Source organism: Oxyura jamaicensis, chromosome 20 (assembly GCF_011077185.1).
Source record: "Oxyura jamaicensis isolate SHBP4307 breed ruddy duck chromosome 20, BPBGC_Ojam_1.0, whole genome shotgun sequence".
In the NCBI taxonomy this organism is placed as follows: Eukaryota; Metazoa; Chordata; class Aves; order Anseriformes; family Anatidae; genus Oxyura; species Oxyura jamaicensis.
Genome location: NC_048912.1, coordinates 2,681,551 through 2,702,897, shown reverse-complemented (window position 1 = coordinate 2,702,897; position 21,347 = coordinate 2,681,551). Strand labels below are relative to the sequence as shown.

Genomic DNA, 21,347 nt, shown 5'->3' with positions numbered 1-21,347 from the left:
GGCACAAGTAATGGGAGACCTCCAAAGGAGACGTTTGTCATGGGCAGGTAGCTCCAGCAAGGCTTCGCCCTTACTTCCAGGTGGCACGTTGCCATCTTGCTCTGTTATCACACCTCTGAGGAGGTTGTCTCCAGACACTGAGCCCAGAGCCTCTGGAAAGTAAAAAGCATGATGAAGTATTGCCAAAATGATTGGGGAAAAAAAGAAGAGGTGTATTTGCTTGAAAATAACAGCAACTTTGTAGATCTCCATATGTGGGCCAACTTTGGGGCTGGAATGAGGATCCTCAAAAGTATTTATGTGGCGAAAGGTCCATGAGGTCTCGTCAAGGCACAGTGTTGTGTTAGAGAGAGCAACATCTGGGAAAATTCCTGGGCCTGTTTCCTCCCAGGTTGATCTGCCAGAGTTTATGGCCCTCTGACTTGTTTTTTAAATTTTACCTTTCAGATTTAAATCATCACTAAATTTAACTGTGATTTAAAAAAAAAAAAAAAGAAAGAAAGAAAAAGGCACATCTCAACTTCTGTTTACTCAAAAACGAATTTTTAAAAAAGTCTTATTTTCACTCTTTTATTTCTCTAGGAATTTTAGTATAATTAGTCTTTTTTTTTTCTATAAATGACTGTGCTCAGCATTGTTTTGGAATAGTTATTAGTAAACTGCAGTTCCAAAACCTGCAGGCGGCACCCAAGAGCACTAAATATGATTTCTCCAAGCTGTCTGTTTTTATCGGCCAGATTCTGATCTCAGTCACTTTACGAAGCTTTGTTGGCTGATGTAGATATGAATCTGGTCCTTTATTTTAGTAAAATGAGGCTTCGCTGATTTACAGATGGAAAAAAAAAAAAAAATCTGTCACAGCTTCTTTTTCCCTAGAGTTGATGAGTTCATTTTGCTGTTCAGCGGTCCATGGAAGGCTTTTTGGGTGCTGGCTTTAGGAGTGGGTATGGTAATAGAGACCTCTCATAATGAGCTGGGGAGCTGCGGAGTCTCACCCGCATTGACAGGAGCAAGAGAAATGGCTCACGGGCGAGCTGAAGCAAAATGTGCAGTTACAGGCATACGATAGCGATGCAGCAGCTAAGATATCCTGCCAAAATGCTGTCTAAGTAGCCATTAATGGACATCGGAGTTTTGTTAAATAATTAATGTGTCTGTTGTGTTTTTTTCTTATAGATCTTTCAAGGAATTTAGTTTCTATTCCTTTGCATTTAGTTTCTGTTCCCTGAATTGCTGCCTTTGATCCTGTCTTCTCGGGCATTTATAGACACTGGCTCTAAGGCTGTTTTCTAACAGGAGCTCGTGTCTGTTATGGCCAGGAACCATTTAGCCCCAGTTTGTAAGGAGGATACTTTGTTCTCATGGTGTAGTTAGGAAACTGAGGCATAGCCACTGAAGTGGATTTGCCACTGGTCTGTAAAATAGGCAAGTCTTGTCCTGTGAACAGCACAAAGAAAAACTTTAACAGAGCTTTAAAAACTACTGAACGAGCTGTCTGAATCCAGAAGGCCTTGGTAATCCTCTTTTGTCGATCTCTGCTTGTGAGAAATGCCTGTTCTGATATCGTCCATACCAAAAACACCGGCAGGTTTCACTGGTTTTCAATCTCACTTTGCAAAATCATGCAAAGCAGAAATCTCAGATAACCGATGGGGTGTGGAAGTGCTGGTAAGATCCAGACCCCCAGAACATAACTGGTCCTGTTCCATTTTTTCCCTCGGTGTTTCTGCCATTGGGCTGACTGCCCCAGGTGGCTGGAGAAGGCTCCCTTCCTGTCACTCCCAATGCCTGAACACCTGGGGAATTTTCTTCACCTTCCTCCAAATCCCGGCTATCAGTAAGAGAAGGATGCTGGATGCAATATAGCAACTTGTTTTCTTATCTTCTTATCACTGGTTATTTTCCCTGAGTGTCCAATGACCACTTTGGCTTCAGCTTGTGCTTCTCAAACCAACATAATCCTGGTATTAGTGGCTAGATCAAACACTTCCCAAAGACCGGGGAGTACGCAGAGCTGACTTGCTGGTTTGGCCGCTGCTGAACGTGGGGGATAGTCACCAACTTCAGCTGCTGATGTGGGTGTGGATGCGGCCAGAGCAGGCTGCACGTGCGGGGAGTTGGCGGCAGCTGCTGGCTGGGGACCGCTCAGCGCCTCGCGGGGAGCACAGCGCCCGGCGCGCTCCCGTAGGCAGGTAGGTCACAAGCTAAGGAGCAAGCTTAGCTCCGAACGATGGCCAGTTCTCTGAAAGAACCCAAACCTTTCAGCATATCCGCTTAGGACAAGGTGTTTTTCCTCTTCTGAAGCACAAAGGAAGGAAATGTATCTTCAGGAAATGTTTATTTTATCACCGGATTGTCTGAAGCAATGTTCGACAATACCCGGAAAAAAAAAAAAAAAAATCCCTGCAAAATTAATATAAAAATATGAGGGCTTATTGACAAATTGTGTGAGTTTTATGAGCTAGAGAAAACACAGTGTTCAGTCATTTTCTGTGCTGATGCCAGCAGCTAAGAGTGTGGCCGGGACGCCGCGATGCTGCAGCTGCGGTGGCTGACCCAGGGACCCCCCCGGGCCAGGGGAGCCAGGAGGCAGGCTGCTGTCATCTCAGCTCTTCCCGTGTCTTAAAGCCTCAGTTAGAAAACAGAGCAAGCGAGGCACTTAGCAGTGTAAATGTTTACATGTTGGAGGGAGAGATGCTACTTAACACCTAACCCAGAGCAGTAACTTAAACCCCCAAACCTGTAGCCGGCCTCCTTCCTTTTTCAGGCCCTGGGAGATGTTAGGCACATTTCTTCTGAATGTCGTGGCTGTGCTCCCCCTCCTTTTTTCCCACCCTTGTATTTCCTAGGCTAGGGGAGCTGTAGAGGAAATCTTGAAGGCAGCTGGTCTCTGGAAATGAAACCTATGCGATTTAATGCCTTGAGTAAGGCTGAAGGAGTTAAAAGAAAAATAAAAGAAATATTTAATTTAGTTCCCTAAAACAGAGCTCTGCCCTGTCCCCTCCTCCCATGCACGCACCACCGACACCCTACCACAGAAAACAAAACCCTCGGTTATTGCATAAGCCCAGCCCAGCATGTCCCTGCAGTCTGCCGCAGACCTATAACCTCCAGCTCCTCCAGGCTGGCTCCAGCCTGCTCCACTCCAAGTCTGAGTTGACTCAAATAAGCATGGAGAGAGGCTTCCACAGAAACCTCTAAGTGGGCTTTAATGTCTCCCCACCGTAGGATTCCCGGAATTAATTTGCGTCTGGCTTTTGAAATCAGGGACGCTGTGTTAAGGAAGATGGATGCCCCAAAGAAGTATTGAAAAGAATGAAGGGATGACAGTGGTGGTTTATTTAGTAAGCCTGGCCATGGCTGCAGAGTAGTAAATGTGGTTGGTTGATTGAGATCAGATATATATATATATATATTCCCAGTGGCAATGCCCACATAGTTTATTTATTTATTTTTCCCTTTCACTTCAAGGCATCTAAAAACAACACAGTATTTTCTCAATCTCTGTGATTATAAATCTAGAAGGATGGCATTCTTGGTTTCCTCAGAGGCCAGGAGTCTATACCCACAGGAGACAGATGGGAGAAGAAGCCAGCAAGCTTTCTATATTATTGCACTGAATTGCAGGGACTGGTTTTGGCTTACACTGCATGGAGGAATACAGTCTGCACGGAGCACCTCCATTTACTGCTTCCTCTGCGTGCCGCCAGGGCTGGATTGCTTGCACTCCCTGTTACAGGAGAGGGAATAATGTCATGTCTGCTCTGCAGCCATTTCCCCTGTCCTGCTGCTAGGATGTGGCCCAAGCAGATTAGAAGTGCTTTGTGTAACTGTGCAAAGCTGGGGTGAGACTCTGGGCTGGCTCAGCTCCGTTCTTCCCTTCTAGCTCTGTGCCTTGTGCCAGCAGAATGGCTCCAGTTACTGCACGAAGAGAAGCATCCCCATAGTCTCTCTTGCAGCAGTGGCTGATGAGACTTTTGGGGACCCCCAAAATATGGATAGGAAATGGAGACCTTTTCTTCAGGATGTGCCAGATTGTGCTGCAAAGTGTTCTGGCGTTTAGAAGTTGAGTTTTAAAAGTAGAAAATTTAGTTTGCATATTTTCATGGGCCACAAGGTCAGCTATGGGGTAAGATACGGATTTAGATTTACAGCAGTCTCTGAGCTTTGAAGAAAACAAAATAAATCTGGGGTGTTTGATTGTGGTGCTTTGCTTCATCTGGCTGCCTTGGGAACAGGGAGACGGCTGCCTGTGGTGTTTGGGGGCAGCCCCACAAGGTCTCTGATCCTTCCCTCTCCTTCCTATCATTCACCTCCTCCCCAGCCCTACCAGAGTCAAATATAAACTTTCTTAAAATGAACACAAGATTCATTCCTCTTGACCAAGTCTGACTTCCCAGAAAATAAACAGTGATGGCAGAGCTGGCCACCCCCCCCCCCTTCCGCTGCTGCCAGCCTCCCGAGAGGCAAAAAATGGAGCAGGAGTGATGCTGGGACTTTTGCAATAGAGAAACATATGCTAAGTAGAGGGAGCTAACCTAAGGGACTTCCTGGGGTCCACTGCATAATAGCAATATTGCAAAGGGTCTTTAATTTTCTCAGCTCTGATTTGTTTTTCAGATGTGTCCTGGATAACTGGACTCATCAGTTTCCCTGCCCTGATAATTCATCAGAAGGAACCAGGTCAGTAGCACGTTGGTACTATTGTAAGAGGGCATTTTAGAGCTCAACACTTAAACAAAACTGATGAGGGAAATAGTTAATTCTTTTTTTTTTTTTTTTCCCTGTTGCCCTTTGTTTTCTTTCTGTGTTTTCACTGAAAGAGTCCCATCTGCTGGGATGCTTCCTCCTTTGGTGCCCAGTAGCGTACTTGAGGCAGCAAAGCTTTGTGGTGCAGCTGCCCTAAAACCACAGGATCAGCCATGACCTTTTGGACTTGACATCCATGAGTTTTCGTAGATTCGCAACCCCACAGGCGCTCCCTGCTCACCCTGTAATTCCTTGGACGCTTGTTTTGAGAGCAGTGTGCATGCAGGTGTTGCCTACGGTGCTAAAATGATTCTCTCTTACATAGCATGTGAAAGAAGCAAGTGTAGACAAAATAATAAGTACACCTGTATAGGGCTGACTCCTTTTGTTTAGCAAGCAGTAGATGTGCTGGGACCTAGGTCAGAGTTATCTGATATGTCCCTGATCCCCTTTTCCTGTGCTTGTCATCTTCCCTAGCTCATGATGTTTATCTGACTCTCCTTTCCCAGGACAGGTATCTTTGATCTTGGCTGCCCTCACTGCTAAACAGTCTCTCTTGCAATGAAAGCATGAGCTTCTGATCCCCTCTAATCCCAAAACATCCGGTGCAATTGTATGCATCTCTCTACTTCAATACCTGCACTCACTCTCTCAATAAACAAATACGTGGTGCCTTTACAAAGCACCAAACCTGCTCTTGAGGGAGAAAGCAGCTGAAATGTTCCCTCTGGGTGGCTGCTCGCTGCAGCAGGAGTCGCACAGTGCTGACCTCCAACACTCGGTAGATCTTGCTGCTTTGGCTCTGCTGATGTTCACGGCAGCCTGTACGAGGACAAATGAAATTAATGCAGATTGGGCAAAACTGTAAATTTAGTACCTGCTACTAATGATGACTTAAACGTTTTAAAATATAAAGTAGGGGAAAAGATTTGTTTTCATGTTAGGTTTCTATTTGCTGCCCCCCCCCCCCCCATCTGCTGTTTTCCACTATAAGCATTATCTGTTCGAGCCAGGACAGATTACAGCTAATTGTTAGGCCCCTCTGTTTTTCCTTCGTACTGTTTTATCTCCTAAGCAACTTTATATGGTACAAGACAAATAATCTGGATTCCTGAAGGCAGAAACAAGGAGTGGGAGTCCGGGAAACTGCCTGCTGATCTAATGCAGTTTTTTTTTGCAAGTGTGGTTATGGTTAGAAACTCTAAATATGGCACCATGTTACTGTACACACGGCGACTGCACCCTGTGTGTCAATGTCTGAGTCACAGGAGTCTAATTTACTGACAAAAACATGTTTTACTACTCTCAGCTGTGAGGAGTCAATAGAGCTAGGAGTGAATGGGTTGAGCTCGCTGCATCGAGTGGTATCAACCAAGTGGCTGGGCTCGGAGCACATCTAGGATTTGCCGTCACTTTCTGGGTTTTGTGCTTGTTTGTTTTTGGTTTTGTTTGACTTCTGAACTGAACAAACTTGATCTGAATGTTACTGCCAGAAACTAAGTTATGGGGCCATTATAATGCCTTTTTTTTTTTTTAATCTTTTAAATAGGTATCCACAAAGGAGACTAGTTGGCATTCCTGTACTGTACACATTCATGCTAACCTTTTCTATTGACTGACTCATACAGCATGCATTTGCAAGAGTTATTAATGGAAAGTATTAAATTAATTTGGCATAATATTTGGTAAATAGGGGGTGTCTTTTCTTTGTGCTTGAATTTGTGTTTCAAATGTCTGTGTTTGTGTTATTTATATTAATCTATTTCATGGGCTGCTTAATAATAGTAGCAATTAAGATAATAACAATAAATACTAATAATACTGAGCTCTTCTGCTTTTCATCAAAGGAGGTCAAGACTCAAGGGTATACCTCTGGGACTGGTATAATGTAGATGCGATCTCCTGGTGTTTCTTTTTGTGGAAAGTTAGGAATATCATGCACAGATCAGATCGCCTGTATTTTGGCCTGTGGAATGTCTCTTAGGCATTATAAATGCCAGTGAGAAACATAAAATTGGAAAGAAAACAAACACCAGGACATTGAAAAATGTAACCACAAATACTGACCTATTTGTTGTATTTTTTTTTTTTTCTGATTTAGCAGAATGCTATTAATATTATAATTAAAGCTATTTTGTAGCCCGGGGGATGGAACACCTGGCTCTTATTAGAGCTGGATCCATAGAGTGTGGTGGAAAAAAAAAAAGACGAGGAGATGGCCCAGAGGAGAACACAAGAGGGCACAGTGGCACCTGTGGTGCACTTCTTGTTCACTGGATTTTTGAAATGTAGAGGGCAGAGGTGAATTTAGGCCTATTCTTGCATGACATAAATAACTGTGGTAGCTTTGTTGATGAGTTAGAGTAGTAAAAATGTAAATTTGTCAACCTGGAGTAGATTTTTTACTAAAACAATTTTTTTGTTTAGTTACCAGGGTTAAAGGTAAAATGTAAAGGGTATCAGTGCCACTCGTCAATTCCTGCTCAAGGAAGACTGTGTTTCTGCAAAGCCTTTTTATGTGACTGATCAGCAGTGACCCAAGCAAAAGCAGCAGGCATTAGTTGAGCCCTCAGCAACCTCACCCGAACAGACCTCTGAAATGGGTGGTCAGTGGTGAAAATTTCCATCTGACAGAGCTAGTGCTGTAGACAGATATTTGGAAAGAAGCAGCACTGAGATAAGCAGGATCTTCTCCCAGATCCTAATCGGGAGTTTTTAGGTCATGGTCTTCCACAGACGTTTAATGCAGGGTGAGTCCTGGGGGAGCAAACAGCCTCTTAGAATCATAGAACACAAGGTTGGAAAGGACCTACAAGATCATCTAGTCCAACCCTCCTCCTGTCACCAATACTCTTGTACTGCGGTTGCTGGCCTAGGCTGGACTTTGTTGAGGGAGAACTGGGGTCAGAACCAGTCCAGCCAGAGCAAGTCCAACAAAGTCTGCAAACAGTTGTTTTTGGATTCGTTCAGTCACTGTTTCTGACTTTTGCAGGAGGTTGCACACCAGGCCTTTACTATGGGAATTGTGGTTGAAACCTCTGACCGCTGTAATGCACGACCTGACATTACTTCACAATTAAAAATGAACAGCAACCTTTCTTTTTTTTTTCCTTTTTTTTTTTTTTTTTTTTTTTTGCAAAGAACTCCTTATCTTCAGGTCCCCAGTACATACTATTCGCCGGACAACTTCTCCCATCCCAACCATCTCTGGTGGTTTCCTACCCTGCCAGAAGTCAATCAATCTGTCATTGAACATGGAGCTGTGAAAGGAAGATGCGATACTACGCTGAATGCAAAAAAGTAAGGAAACAAGATCATTAACATCTTAATATCCTGTCCTGACATCTCACAAATTATTTTAGACTTCATAGCCAATGTAAACAGGTTTGTTTTCAACTCCCCTAATTGCCTGCTAATTGAGAGCAGATGCAGGCCTTAACTTCCAGCAGATAAAGAACAGCCTCTTCTCTAGGGTTTCGCATCTATCATGAGGTCTCTGATGTATGCCTGTGAGCTTCCCTGGTTAGTGATGCTGAGGCAGAGAGGGATTGGAGCTGCTTCTCTTGAATCGCGCCTGAAACCTTAGTGAGACGGGAGGGAGAACAGAGCTGTGGGACTCATCAGTAACATCATCATCATTATTGTTTCATTTTGTACTTCAGTGCACTTTCTGCAACAGTGTAGGTTTCCTTTTGGGGGGGGAAGTTCTCCGAATTATAGATGGGTTTCTCGTTACGATAGAAATCACTGGATTTATGAAAAATGCATTGCTGTCATATTCCATTATCTACTTCCTCCCATGCTGCAGTTCTGTAGCTTGCAAGTCATTAGATTCTTTCTCAGAGTTCCTTTGAAATAATCCTTTCAAAAAACACTGTTCATTGGGTATGACCCCAGAGAGATACTGTCTGATACTAAAGCTCTCTTTTAGTTCTGCGAGGGAGACCTGTAACAACAAGATAAGTGCATGTATATTCCAAGTAACGTCTAGAGTTTGCTCCTTCCCATTAAACGCAATGGGAGCTCACAGTTCAAATGGCAGAATTTTGCTTTGTAAATGTAGGAGAAAATTTAGTTCAGATACATAGGTAAATTTGCATTTGGTAGTGATTTAATGTTCCATGGTCTGTTTTAGTTCCAACTTAAATATTACATTAAAACCAGCAATAAAAAATAAAAATAAAAAAATAAAAAGCATTCTAACTGCTGGGTTCAGAAAGAGTGGGTATGATTTTGTTGTTGCTGTCAGTGTAGCAGTGAGATGCCTTTTGCTTTTTCCTCTTCATATAGCAACTCAGCAGCAGCAGTTAAATAATAGCCCTCCGGTCTTTCTTCAGGACTGTTTTTGCAAACGAAAGCAGGAACTTCAAATCCTTGTGTTTTCCATATCACTTACAAGGTGTTTGTGAATTTTAAAATTTTTGCATCTATTCGCAAAAAAGCTGATGAGCATTAGTTAAGTCTTCTGGGTAAGAAGTACCCTTGGTGCAGGGAGGCTGCCTGGGTTTGTGCCACTGGGTTCAGAAGGTCGTAAGAGAATATATAAATCAAAAAAAAAAAGAAGGAAAACAAAGCAATAAAAATAACAGTTTGGTGGTTTGTGGATGATAAATGGATAGAAAAAAGAGGGAAGAGTTCATATCCAACCAATGTCAGTCAGAAATACCTAAAAGCACCTGGCGTCTGGATATTAAACATTGCTCAATCCCAGAACCACAAAACCTTCAGGTTTCCTCTCTGATTCCCTCACGAAGCCTCGTCCAGCCTCTGAGCCCATTTTCCCTCGTGGGGTGGCCCGAGGCCTCACTGTGAACCGGGAGTCACCCTGCTGACATTATGGCTCTCTGGAAAGCTGCCATAAACCTCGCAGAACCAAGTCCTGGTCTAGCAGCGATGCAGGCAGTTTAACAGGAGGGCAGGGGGCTTGATGTCGGTAGCACGAGGCATAACAGAGTAAAGCAGTGGTCCATTAAATCAGCGCACTGGGGCCTAGGCATTTACAGTCACACAGTCAAATGTTTCCAGTAATTATTTCCCCAAAGCATTTTTATTAGGTGCTCCATAAATCATATTCACTGCCATGCTCCTCTCATGGTCTTTAAAAAAATAAAAAAATAAAATAAGGGAAGAGAGAAGAGAAATGGAATTCGCTTTGCCTTCAGCTGGATTTGGGGGGTAACACTGTCTTTCAGCCCTACTGAAGCAGACACAAGCTTGGAAAATAGGAGCAAAGTAGTTCTTTGAAGAACAAATGTGACTCCCTATAACCATCACTAGACTAACTTAATGAGAGGCAAGTTTCTGTTTGAAATTTAGGTTGGCCTCCTTGCCATGGACACCTGAGATGGACAGTCAAGGAAGCAGTGGGATTGGACTGGGACTTCTGTGTTGGATTTTTTGTTTGCTACATAAGTTTTTTTATTTTTAGTAGAGTTTACCTAGTTCAAATCCAGGGTCATCAAACAACATGGCCTCCTCCTCCCTAGATAGACCTTCCCAAAGCTCAGCAGTGTCGCTGTGTGTTTAATCTGCTCTGTACATGCAGCACCTACAGACAGAGGCTGGCTTTCTCATGGGGGCTGTTGTGCAGTGGCTTTTTCTAGAAAATATTACTGTGTTGCCTGACTTGTTTTAATGTCAAGCACTAGAGCTTCTTTCCTGGTGCTTGTACATGTGTTTTGCAAAGGGTTTTTACTCAGGTTCTTGATTTTCAACATCAATTTTCTAGCCAAATTAAGATTCCCCAAATAAACTTAAGTATCTGGGGGATTGTTTTTTGATTTACTGTACCGCAGTATTGTGACTGAACCTAAGCAGAACTCAGGAGCAGGAGTAAAATGAGGTGTAGCCAGCAGTCATGGTTCAAGTTTGCTGCTGTGAGGATCAGCAGGTGTGTAATACTTCTGTCTAAGCTTAAAATCTGTGCACCAAATGTAGATGTGCACAAGGAGCACAGCAGTTGCTACAAGTTGAGCAGAAAATAGAGTTTTAAGTAACAAGGGGGGGTTGCTTATAGCAGCTCTCTGTCTCCTCAGGTTTGGTGGCTTTGTTCACTGGTGGTCTCCACGTGTGTATGTGAAGGTACAGTGCCTGTGGCTGTATTTCAGAGGGAGCAGAATATTTTCAGTTGAGTTAAAGTCAGTGGTCTAGGGCTATCTTAGCAGCCCTGGTTGCTAGCTGAAATGCATAATATGTTGCTTTGATATTCGATCTAAGACTTGTGTCAGAACTAATGCACCCTCGCACCTTAGCTGGAAGAGCCATGTGAGAGCTCTTCCCATAGCTCTGCTGAAGCCTGCCACAGCTGGAAGATGCTCTGCCGCTGGCCATTGCTTCAGCAATGCCAGGGGATGTAGAGTCAGTAGAAAAAGATGAGTCATCTGTTTCTCTGAAATTATCTTCTCCAGATAATTTCTCGCTTCCTTTTGTTCTCCGTTTCATTTCTGGACAACTCAAACTGGGGAAGTTGCAGCCCGAAATTAAATGTGAACCCAGCCCATTCCATACAAGTGTATGTATCTATTTAGTGGTATCGGAAGACTCAGTTCAGTGAACCCAGGCCATTGGCATTTTATAATTTCCTCTTGCTCCAGCAGGTTATAGATTAACCCATTGTTATTCCTGTCTGAAGGAGCAGAGAAAAAGATACGCTCTGCAAAGGCCATCATTAAAAAAAAAAAATCCAGTAGGTTTTTAAAGAAATATTTTATTGGAACCATAAGGTTTTTTTTTTTTTTTTTTTTTTTTTTTTTTGAGAGAGAAAATTTGAAATCCGGAGTTTATTTTTCCTTCGGTGTCTCTCCTAAGAACCAACAGGAATTGAGATATTTTTTTTTTTTTTGCTCTCTTGTGTTTGTGCCTACTTATTAAACACACATGTGGCCTGGATTCCTTGCGTAGGTGCAAAGAGGTTTGAAAAAAAAAAAAAAAAGAAAGAAAAAAAGGTGTAACCCAGTCCATTGACCTGTCTCTTTGCCCTTAGGACTCTTTCGAACAGCTGTGAGAAAAAGAAAAAGGAGGGAGGAAAGAGAAAAAAGGAGGCAGTTTAACAAGCCAAATCCAGATGTTCATTTCATACACACACCCTGAACAGCTTTTGCATGGTTTATTTCATTTTCTGAAACCATTTTTCACCAGCCTGTTTTCTCAGCTGGGAAACTTCTGGTGTAGTGTTTTCAAAAAAATATTGCATTTGGCATTACAAGAAAACAGAGCTTTTAAGACATTAAAAGGACAATATCCTTGTTTGACTTGGCCAAGAGAAGCAGGGCTATAGGAATTTTAGATTTTTGTACCACCCAAAGAATAGGTAAAATAAATTTTCCACTCTTAAACCCAGTTTACATGGGAATTTGAGAGTTGATTTAGCTTGATTTTTTTCCTTCATTTTAAAGACTTCTCTGAGGAGTTTGTATTAGTGTAGTGGGACTTTATTAGCATGAAGGGGTAAGCAAACTGATAGAGTTTAGTTCAAGTCTACATTTGACAAACTGTGATCTAAAACTGAAGCTGAGCAATACTTACCTTCATTTTGCAAGGACTAGATCTTGATACACTTGCTCACACCAACACCTACACAGCACAGACAGGTAGCCGGACAAATTTGAAATGATTTAATACTGGTGCACCTTTTTACTTAAAATATGCTGCAGCATGTAAACCACAACTCGTATTAGCTCTGTGAGTGACACTGATAGCAGTGGGGATGTGATGAGCCAACAGGACAGCATCTGCACTCAACTTGGAGGTGCCCCAAGTGAGGAATGAAATTAGTGAAAATCAAGTGCAAACAAGACCCATACTGCTGTCACTTAGCTAATTAAAGAGTGTACTGCCCTTCAGAAAACTGTGTGAAACTGAAGCCAGTTGCTTTTTGCTGTCAATGGCTTCAGAACTTTTCCCACCTGCATGTCTTACCTGTGAGATCCTACAAGTGCCGTTTGCTGTTTCTTATTGTATTAGAGACTTGATCCAAAAGCCTCCATGTAAAAAACGCTCTGTAACTCTGGAATAGGTGTGAGCAGTGCTTCAGTTCTCCCTTTGTTCAGCTGCTCTAAAACAGGAAAAATTGCAGATACACTTACCAGAAATCACACCTACCTATATAGGTTCCAGGACCCCGCAGCTAAGAAATTAAAGCAAAAGATTGGAATTGTTAGAGAGAAAGGATGGAAATCAGGCAAGTTCAAATATAGAAATTGAAGACATATATTGTGGTTAAATTAAATAGAGGATGAAAAAAAAAAAAAGTGTCATGAAAATACCCTAATTGGAAAAACTGCAACATTACTTAAGTAAATAGAAACGTTTAACATATTAAAATGTTCCACACCATGTTTTCCTTTCACTTTGCTACTGCTAAAATAAGGGCAAATCATCAAGTTCCTGTCTTCTGGCATTTCAGAGCATTCAAGGGTATGGTGTGTGTGCCTGTAGATGTGAGCATCATTAGGCCTTGGCAGTGCCAGGCGGTGGAAACACTGGCATTTTGGTGTCAGAACACCACCAAGTGGGCTATAAATACTTGGTCCTTGTACTAATATTCCCTTTAAGCAGAAAAAACAAAAGTAAGAAAAATCTAATTAAGGCTTAAAATGCATTAGGCAGATTATTTGGCCAGTGCAGAACTAGAGTGGAAAGCTGCCAAGGAATACTAGTAAGTTCTGTTGAGCAAACCGGTAGTCTTTTTAAAGCCACCGGCTTGGTACACAATCTGTGTAATCCTGGAGAAAGCAGATACTGTCAATCCATTTCAGGAGACCACAGATTTGTGATGTAAAGCAGTGCAGTGCCCTGAGTGTTTTTTCTCTCCTCTTTATCTGGTAGCATTCATTGTGCAGAGGTGTGTGTGTAGGCCTGTGTTTTTGTATGTATGGGTGCCTACACGTAGATAATTACACGCATCTATAGAAAGAAAACATACATTAATTACTTGATTAAAAAGGACAGTCTGTGAGGATATCAGACCAAGGACCCAGGCAGCTTCACATCTGGCTTTGGTAATAAGATAGGCTAGTAGCTAAGCTCAGAGATAGCTAAGGCTGGGGACTTCTACATGGATATTGTCAAGACTCTATATTTGGAAATATTCTGTTGCTCCATGTATGTACACCACACCTATATATTTGCCTTGGGAAATGTCATTTTAGGGTCTCTCTAAAAGGCAAGCAATCTGGTCATATCAGGCTATGATACATACAAATACCAGTGCATACATCTCTGCTGGGATGGCAGATGCCTTAAAAGGCACCTTGGAGCTGGTGTCAGGGTTGCATTCAGTGCTTGCACAATGCATTGTGGCTTGGCCCATCAGTGGGCACTTGTAATACAAAGAAGTCAGTAAGCAGAGTGTGAGAGCAGGGGAGAAAATGAGGAAGGAAATGGGCTGTATGGGGGATTTGCAGTCCTGTTGCCTTGTAGTGTCAGGCTGGACTCAGTCATGTCAAGGGAAAATAGTAAACCTGGTAAAGTGTGAGGGCTCTTATCTGATTCTTTAGCTCCTTTATAGCTGTGCATTGGTTAGCAGAAGGCACTGATTTGATCCCTTCCTTTAAGTTTCTCTTCTCCAGGCTGAACAAATTCATCTCCCTCATGTATTCAGCCCATGTTGATAGCCCACTTCTGGACTAAATCTGATGTGCTGATATCCTTCTTGCACTCTGAGTAGGGTAAATGGTCCAACAGTGGAACTGTGTTTTAGTTGTGGTTAATATTTTGTATTAACTATCTCCTCTGTTGACATCGGATGCTCAGACCTCAGCCATAATTGTGGTAAATCATCTCTCATTCAAATGTTGGAAACATCAGGGTGTACATGGTCAGCCTTCTTGGAAGAGCCTGTCTCGCTGTACCCAGCACATCCCGTCCCATTCATTTGGCTCTCTCTGATAGCAATACAGCTAATTGCCTTTTTTTTCCCCATTGGTGAGCTGCCTGGATCATCCTGGAGGTGCTGCATTTGTTTTCTTCTCTGACCATGTACTCTTATGGATTTAACAAAGGAACCAGAAACATCTAGGACAAGCAGAAGGAGAGGAGAGCCCTCCATTTCTATTTCTATGAATAATTTAGTGCCAAGTTAACTGAAACGCTTGAAAAAGATTTTTGGTGCCTAGCTTCATTAAACCCTCCATACCCAAATGTATTCTCTAACAGTGTCAGCATCCAACACTTCATCTTGTCCAAATCACAGCAAAGGGCTTGTAGAAATAAAATGCAGGGGAAGGGAGAAGAAAGGCAGATTATTGCTGCCATTACACGTCTGTGTGTGTGCACATGTTCTATAAACTTACACTGAGGGGGGAATCTATAAGAGAAGAAGGAATGGATCCCCAAGCCCCATCAACCTCCCAAAATTTACGCCCTGTTGGGGATACTAGCTGCGCTCTGTCGCACCAAAGAGCACTTTGCTGCATTCCAGCCCCCTTCTCTGGAGCAAGTGTTTTAATCAGAGTATTATATTCTCGTCCACTAAGCTTTTACCAGCAGGACGAGTGGGACCTCCTTCGCTTGGCAGTGGTTTCTGTCAGCGATCTGTCTTCTGCAGCTATTTCCGTGGGAAGGCCTTCCATCTGGCGCTTGGCAGAGAGGGGAACTTTCCTCTCAAATGTTTTCTCTTTTTTTCTTTCTCTTGCCCTGTTTAAGGTATACCCTTTGGAAGTCTGCAGCTTCCAAGATTTATTTTTGCACTGAGTACATACTTTGTTTTACGTGGTCTGGCTTTCTTTTCTTCTAACAAAACGCCGCCCCCATGCCCTGCTTATCCTGGCAGAGGGAGAAGAATGCTGTTTGCCTTAACATTACCTTCGGTCTCAGTATGCAGCAGGTCAAAAGATGTGACAAGTACACATGCTAATCCCTTTCCCTTTCAGTTAATAGAATAACACAGATGGGAAAGTTTACATTGGGATCTGACACTTGCTCCAAGCTAAAGTTAAGAGAGAGACGGGTTGGACATTGCCTTTCAGATCAGAGCGGGCCCTACACAAACTCACCTTCCCACTCAGCACCAAGGAGCTCCTGTCATCCTAAACCCTGTTTGCTCTGCTAAGAATTTTCCCCTTCCCCTTTACTGCTCTTTTGAGAGCAGTAGGTAGAATTGGGTAATGCGTTGAAAGCTTTTATAGAATGATATATTTCGCAAGAATTAGTGATGCTCAAGTGAAAAAATTCCAAGGTTTTCCATTGAAACATCACCATTTGTTTTAAAATGGTGACTTTTTAAACATTGGACATTCCAGAGCATTGAAGTGTCATGTAAGAAAATAATTCCCACTAAAAACAGATAGTTTCTTAGAAATAATAATTTAATTTCAATAAAACCTCATATTACCAGCTTTGTTTTGGTATAATCAGACTATTTATGTTTAATTTGATTTTATTTTTTGTTTCTTTGTAAGCTCCAGAATATATCCTCTGATGCTGAGCATGGCATATCCCATGTAAGTCTGCGTACCCAAAGATTTGCTACTTATGTGACTCCTGCAAGGTACAGGAAAGAATAAGAAGTAAGATTATGCCTCTGATGGGAAAGGCCGCAGCACTCCCCAGAAGGGTTGATCCATCACACCAAATACCGCTGTCTGCCCCTCAAGTACGTACCACCCCACAACATCTCTCATGCCATGAGAACTCACATGCTCACTCCCCACATGGGAGGAAGCTTCTGGTTTACCCGAAGCTCCTTAAATTTAAGGTTTTGAGGGTATCTCTAATGAGATTAATATCTAAGATCTATTCTGGCAGACACGGGTGTCAGAATCTAAACACAGAAATTGTATTTTATGTTATTGTTGTTTTTTTTTAATGTTTTTAAAAATGAAGCTGTGTGCTAATTAATAAAAATATGATTAGAAATACAACTAAAAACATTCTAAGTTTTACTGACAAAGACACATAATTGCATTGAACTTGCTAGTAATTAAAATACTTATTTTAGCTTCTATTAGAAACTGTCCCTATAAGGTTTGCATAACCACAAATGTATTGCTCGTGGGAAGCACTGTTAGCGACCTGCTTTCTGATGAGAGAAGTAATGTTTGTGTTTGAGAATGACTGCCTTTCTTTCAAGTTTCTTTCAAAATATGCAGTTTCAGAATTGCCTTTCTCACATTGCTTTAGCTATTTCTCTGAATTTCAGGGCAGACAGGGTTGTATATCTTTCAGCCTGCTACCTACTGTTAACCTCGATAGGTCCCTAATGCTTGTTTTACAAATCAAGTTTTGGCCTGCATTTGGTTTGGGCTGTTATCTGGTAAAGGTGTGTGTAATGAACAGGAAAGCTACAGCTGAAGCTCTATGAAAACGCATATGGAACAACTAGGAATAAGAACTAGCAGTGGTTTCACACGCTAGGATTGCCTGGCTTGGAAAGAAACAGTGTTAGGGGGACACCACGGCCTACGCAAAGCCAGCAGTCATGTTGCAGTGTACATAACAGTCACACAAATCTCTGTCTCTGGCCTGGCAGCAGCTGTGAGGCTCATTTATGCTGCACAGACTATGCAGGGGAGAGCAGAGCAAGCTGAGTTAGAAGCTTGAAGCCTTAAACCTAAGTGAAGGGTCCCTCTGGACCAGTGGAAAGATGCCTCCCCATGGGGAGCATGAGGAGGACCAGCTTATGCTAAATGCTGGAATCCTAGTGACAAGCATGAGGTGAGGGAGATTGTACCGTGAAGGCAGGTACACAGGATGACTTAGATACACAGGCCAAGATTCGTGACTTCCCATTTTGGCCACTTCTGTGAGTGTTTAGATTGGAAGGCACGCAGATCTTTCTGACTGATAAATGAGACAAGCACCCCTAGGGTAGGTGAATGTCCCACAAAAGCTTTGATCTAACTTCTGGAGGTGGCTTTCTTCCTCCTTTGTAGACAAACATGAAATAACAGCAGCATTTTACCTGATCATCATTGCAGTGATTCAGTGTGGGTCAGGTGAGTCCAGCCTGATTCCTACACAGGAACCAACATTCCCACTGGTCCTGGTGGAAATTCAGGCTCCTTATTTGGGGCAAGGAAACTTCAGTGCTTCTGTCAGCCTGACCTTTACTCTCCATTGTAATTTCATTATACTTCTTGGCTAAGAGCTCTATCAACGGGGAATGATTAGTGCCCCTCACAATGAAAGCTTTTGCAACATGGGTGACTGCTCACACGAAATACAGCTAAGACCACCAACTGTTTTATTTTTATTTATTTTTTTCCCCCAGATTCTGCTGATTAAGAAGCTCATGAGATCCATGTCATTTCCTTGGAGGTCCTGAGGGAAGCAGCGGTCAGACAATCCCTTTACAGCCTGCTTTGGGCAACGCTGGTGGTACAGCACTGCTGGCACTGCATTTAGGTTGTTGTGCTAGTAGGTCTCTTAGCTAGATGTAGGTTTTTCAAGTCTGCCCAAAAGGGGCCTGATTCAATGCAACAGGCTTCTAAAAAACTGTTGTCATTAGATGGTAAATGCTTTATTCACTGTTATTCTGAGCTTGATTTGAACAGGTAACCTGGCAGTAAGTGGCTCTGTGCCCTGAGGTTATGAAGAATAAAACAAAGATCTCTCATAATGGGGCTGGAACTTGAGAAACTCCATTATTCTTGGCAACCATTGCCCTAGGCTTTTTTTAAAATAGCCCCTAAACATGAAGAGGTGCCACATGGAATTTTCAGATCTATATCTGCCTGCAGACCTTTGTTTTAAAATTTCAGGTGCCTTTGTATCTCTCTGCACTAGGTTATGATCACAGGCATCACCCAGGGCAGTAGGTAGCATGTAACTTGCATCATCCTTTGGCTAATTTGAGCAGGAATTTCGGTACCCCTTGGAATCACACTCCTCCCTGCTTCCTCCACTTTGAGGGAGGCCAGTAATTTGCTGGTGGCTATTTAACCTCAGGAGGCCTTTTCGCCTTCCCGTCTCCTACCCCACACAGCCTAAGATGCTCTTGCCAGCAAGCTGAGCTGAGGCTCGCCTCATTTCCTCCCCTGTAATTCCACTCCCTACTTGGAAGAGAACGGCAGGGAATGGATTCAACTTGCCCCTTCCTCTGTGGCCAGTCTATCCGTCCTTCCTGTGTATGGGAACACAGACCAAGTCACATTGAGTCTAGTAGCAATATAGATAGAGACAAAGCCTGCAGTTTAACTGGACCTTGCATCTGAATACCTCAGAGAACTTTAAAAATTACAGTTCTGCAGTGTAAATAAAATATGCCAACACATCCGTCTTCCAGACCATCAGTCTATACTTAGGACTTGCCTCTACTGATGTTATTTGGAGTATTTCCACTGAGTTCAGCTGAGCTGGATGATCTTGTTAGAAATTATTTTCTGACCTTGTAATTTACAGTTCTTTGTTAATTTCTTTTAATCAATGCATTTTCATATAAGAAAGATCTTTGCTTCCTACTGCAGTAGATAGAGTGGAGACCTGATCCCTGTAACCTTACAAGCCAGAAACAGTTGTGAGATCATGTCCATAACCAGAAGTAAAATTTCTTTTTATAAAAATGTCTCATCTACCCAGAAAAATGTGTTTTTGTGATGAGGATAAAGCACAGTATGAATACCTGTTCATTTAAAACATCCAGTTAAATGCGTGTACATGTAGATTATAAAATTGTTTGGGAAACAGATGAAAGATGTTATTAGTATATTAAGATAGCCTATGTATATTCTCAACTCAGAGATTACATGAATGATCAGAACAGAGTTATAACAAAACGTTCAAAATATAGATTATTTTTGAAGCTAGAGAAAAAAGTTTTCCTTTGCTACAATGTCTGCTAAAAGAGCTGGCAATGCCAGGGAACGTGATGTGCTGAGACTACTGCTTACCATGGTTGTCTCATAGATCTCCTTTATTTCTTGTTTATTTTGTCTCTCTCTCTCTCTCCCTCTTTCTTGCCCTACATTTAGGTATTAGGCTCCTTGGGCAGAGCGTGATTTGGCATTCAGTGTTACAACAGTCATTATTCCAAATAAGCCCACGATTTGCAACCGAACAAGGGATGGTAATAGATACTGAATGTAAGTCACAAAAGCACACTCCACAGCTGAGCTTGCATTTAAAAAAGCAGCTTTATAAAAGGTCTATGAGCAAGCACAAGTTTTGTACAGTCATATTGAGTTTATATTCTGTTCCCTGATGAATGATAGCTGCATATTCTAGGGAAGAGGTGACCACACAAATCTAGCAGAGTTTCCTCCTGGTGATACCCTTGTGAGCGCTCAGTCATCCCTGAACATGGCAGTGAACATTGGGTCCCAGGTTTGTATTTCATGTGTATTTCCTATGGATCATATCTCCTCTTGTCACCAGAGCATCTCATCTTATCACTCTCTTTCTGAGAATTTAGTTGACTCATTACTCCAAGTTTCTTTTTCCTTGGTGCACTTCTCTCTCCCTTCATCTGATACCAGTCCTGCTTTATTCCTTGGCACCACTGTGATACATATATGCATTTCAGTGCCATTTGCAGAGCCTAACTGTGCCGTATGAACATAATCTATCACAGAATCACAGAATTTCTAGGTTGGAAGAGACCTCAAGATCATCAGGTCCAACCTCTGACCTAACACTAACAGTCCCCACTAAACCATATCCCTAAGCTCTACATCTAAACGTCTTTTAAAGACCTCCAGGGATGGTGACTCCACCACTTCCCTGGGCAGCCTATTCCAGTGCCTAACAACCCTTTCGGTAAAGAAGTTCTTCCTAACATGCAACCTAAAACTCCCCTGGCGCAACTTAAGCCCATTCCCCCTCGTCCTGTCACCAGGCACGTGGGAGAACAGACCAACCCCCACCTCGCTACAGCCTCCCTTGAGGTACCTGTAGAGAGCGATAAGGTCACCCCTGAGCCTCCTCTTCTCCAGGCTGAACAAGCCCAGCTCCCTCAGCCGCTCCTCGTAAGACTTGTTCTCCAGGCCCCACACCCCCTTCATCGGGGAGGACAGAGAAGAGTAGAGTGGCACCGTTCCTGGAAGAGCAGCAGGAAATGGAAAATTTCCATGAATTCAAGGCTGTTTTCAGGCAGCCTAAGTTCTACCTATGTTCTCGTGCCTAACATTATCCACAACATATTCTAGACCTTCAGGGTTGCCAAACAAATAGGAAACCAAAGCTGAATTAGGAGAATTAGATGGATTACAGCTGTTGGAGGCCACATGAGTTGTGTCCTTTGTAATCATGGAGCTTACTGGCAAAGCTATGTGAATAATGGACTATTTTTGTTTTTTGACAATTCTGAAAACGTGCAGCAAAAATATTTGTAAAGAATGTTTGAGCGTATTCAAAACAATCCAACAATCCATCTTCAAGGAGAGTGTGAACTGAAAAGCTGTCAGCTTTCCTTCTTGGTTTAAATGAAAAGTTTCACTTCATTTTTGTTCGTTTGCCTTAATTTAATTTTTCTTTAAATTTTAAGCAAGAAAACAGCAAAATTTGAAGTTGCTTTAAAATAATTAATGAAAAAGCACAGGTATTTCTTTCTGAAAAAGAATGAAAACTAATCATTTAAATGTTTTAAAACTGTATTTACTGTTTGAGATTGTTATTTTAAACCACTACATTTTGCAGAATGTAGCACAGAATTGGGGAATATT

The 21,347-nt window shown here is 42.4% G+C and overlaps 1 long non-coding RNA gene across 1 annotated transcript; it reads left to right on the top strand.

Moving 5' to 3' along the window:
• Positions 1-624: 624 nt before the first annotated feature.
• On the top strand, positions 625-8,043 carry LOC118176937. Its single transcript, XR_004755589.1, has 3 exons — positions 625-1,668; positions 4,621-4,683; positions 7,891-8,043. It is a non-coding gene; the product is annotated as an uncharacterized LOC118176937 (long non-coding RNA).
• Positions 8,044-21,347: the final 13,304 nt, after the last annotated feature.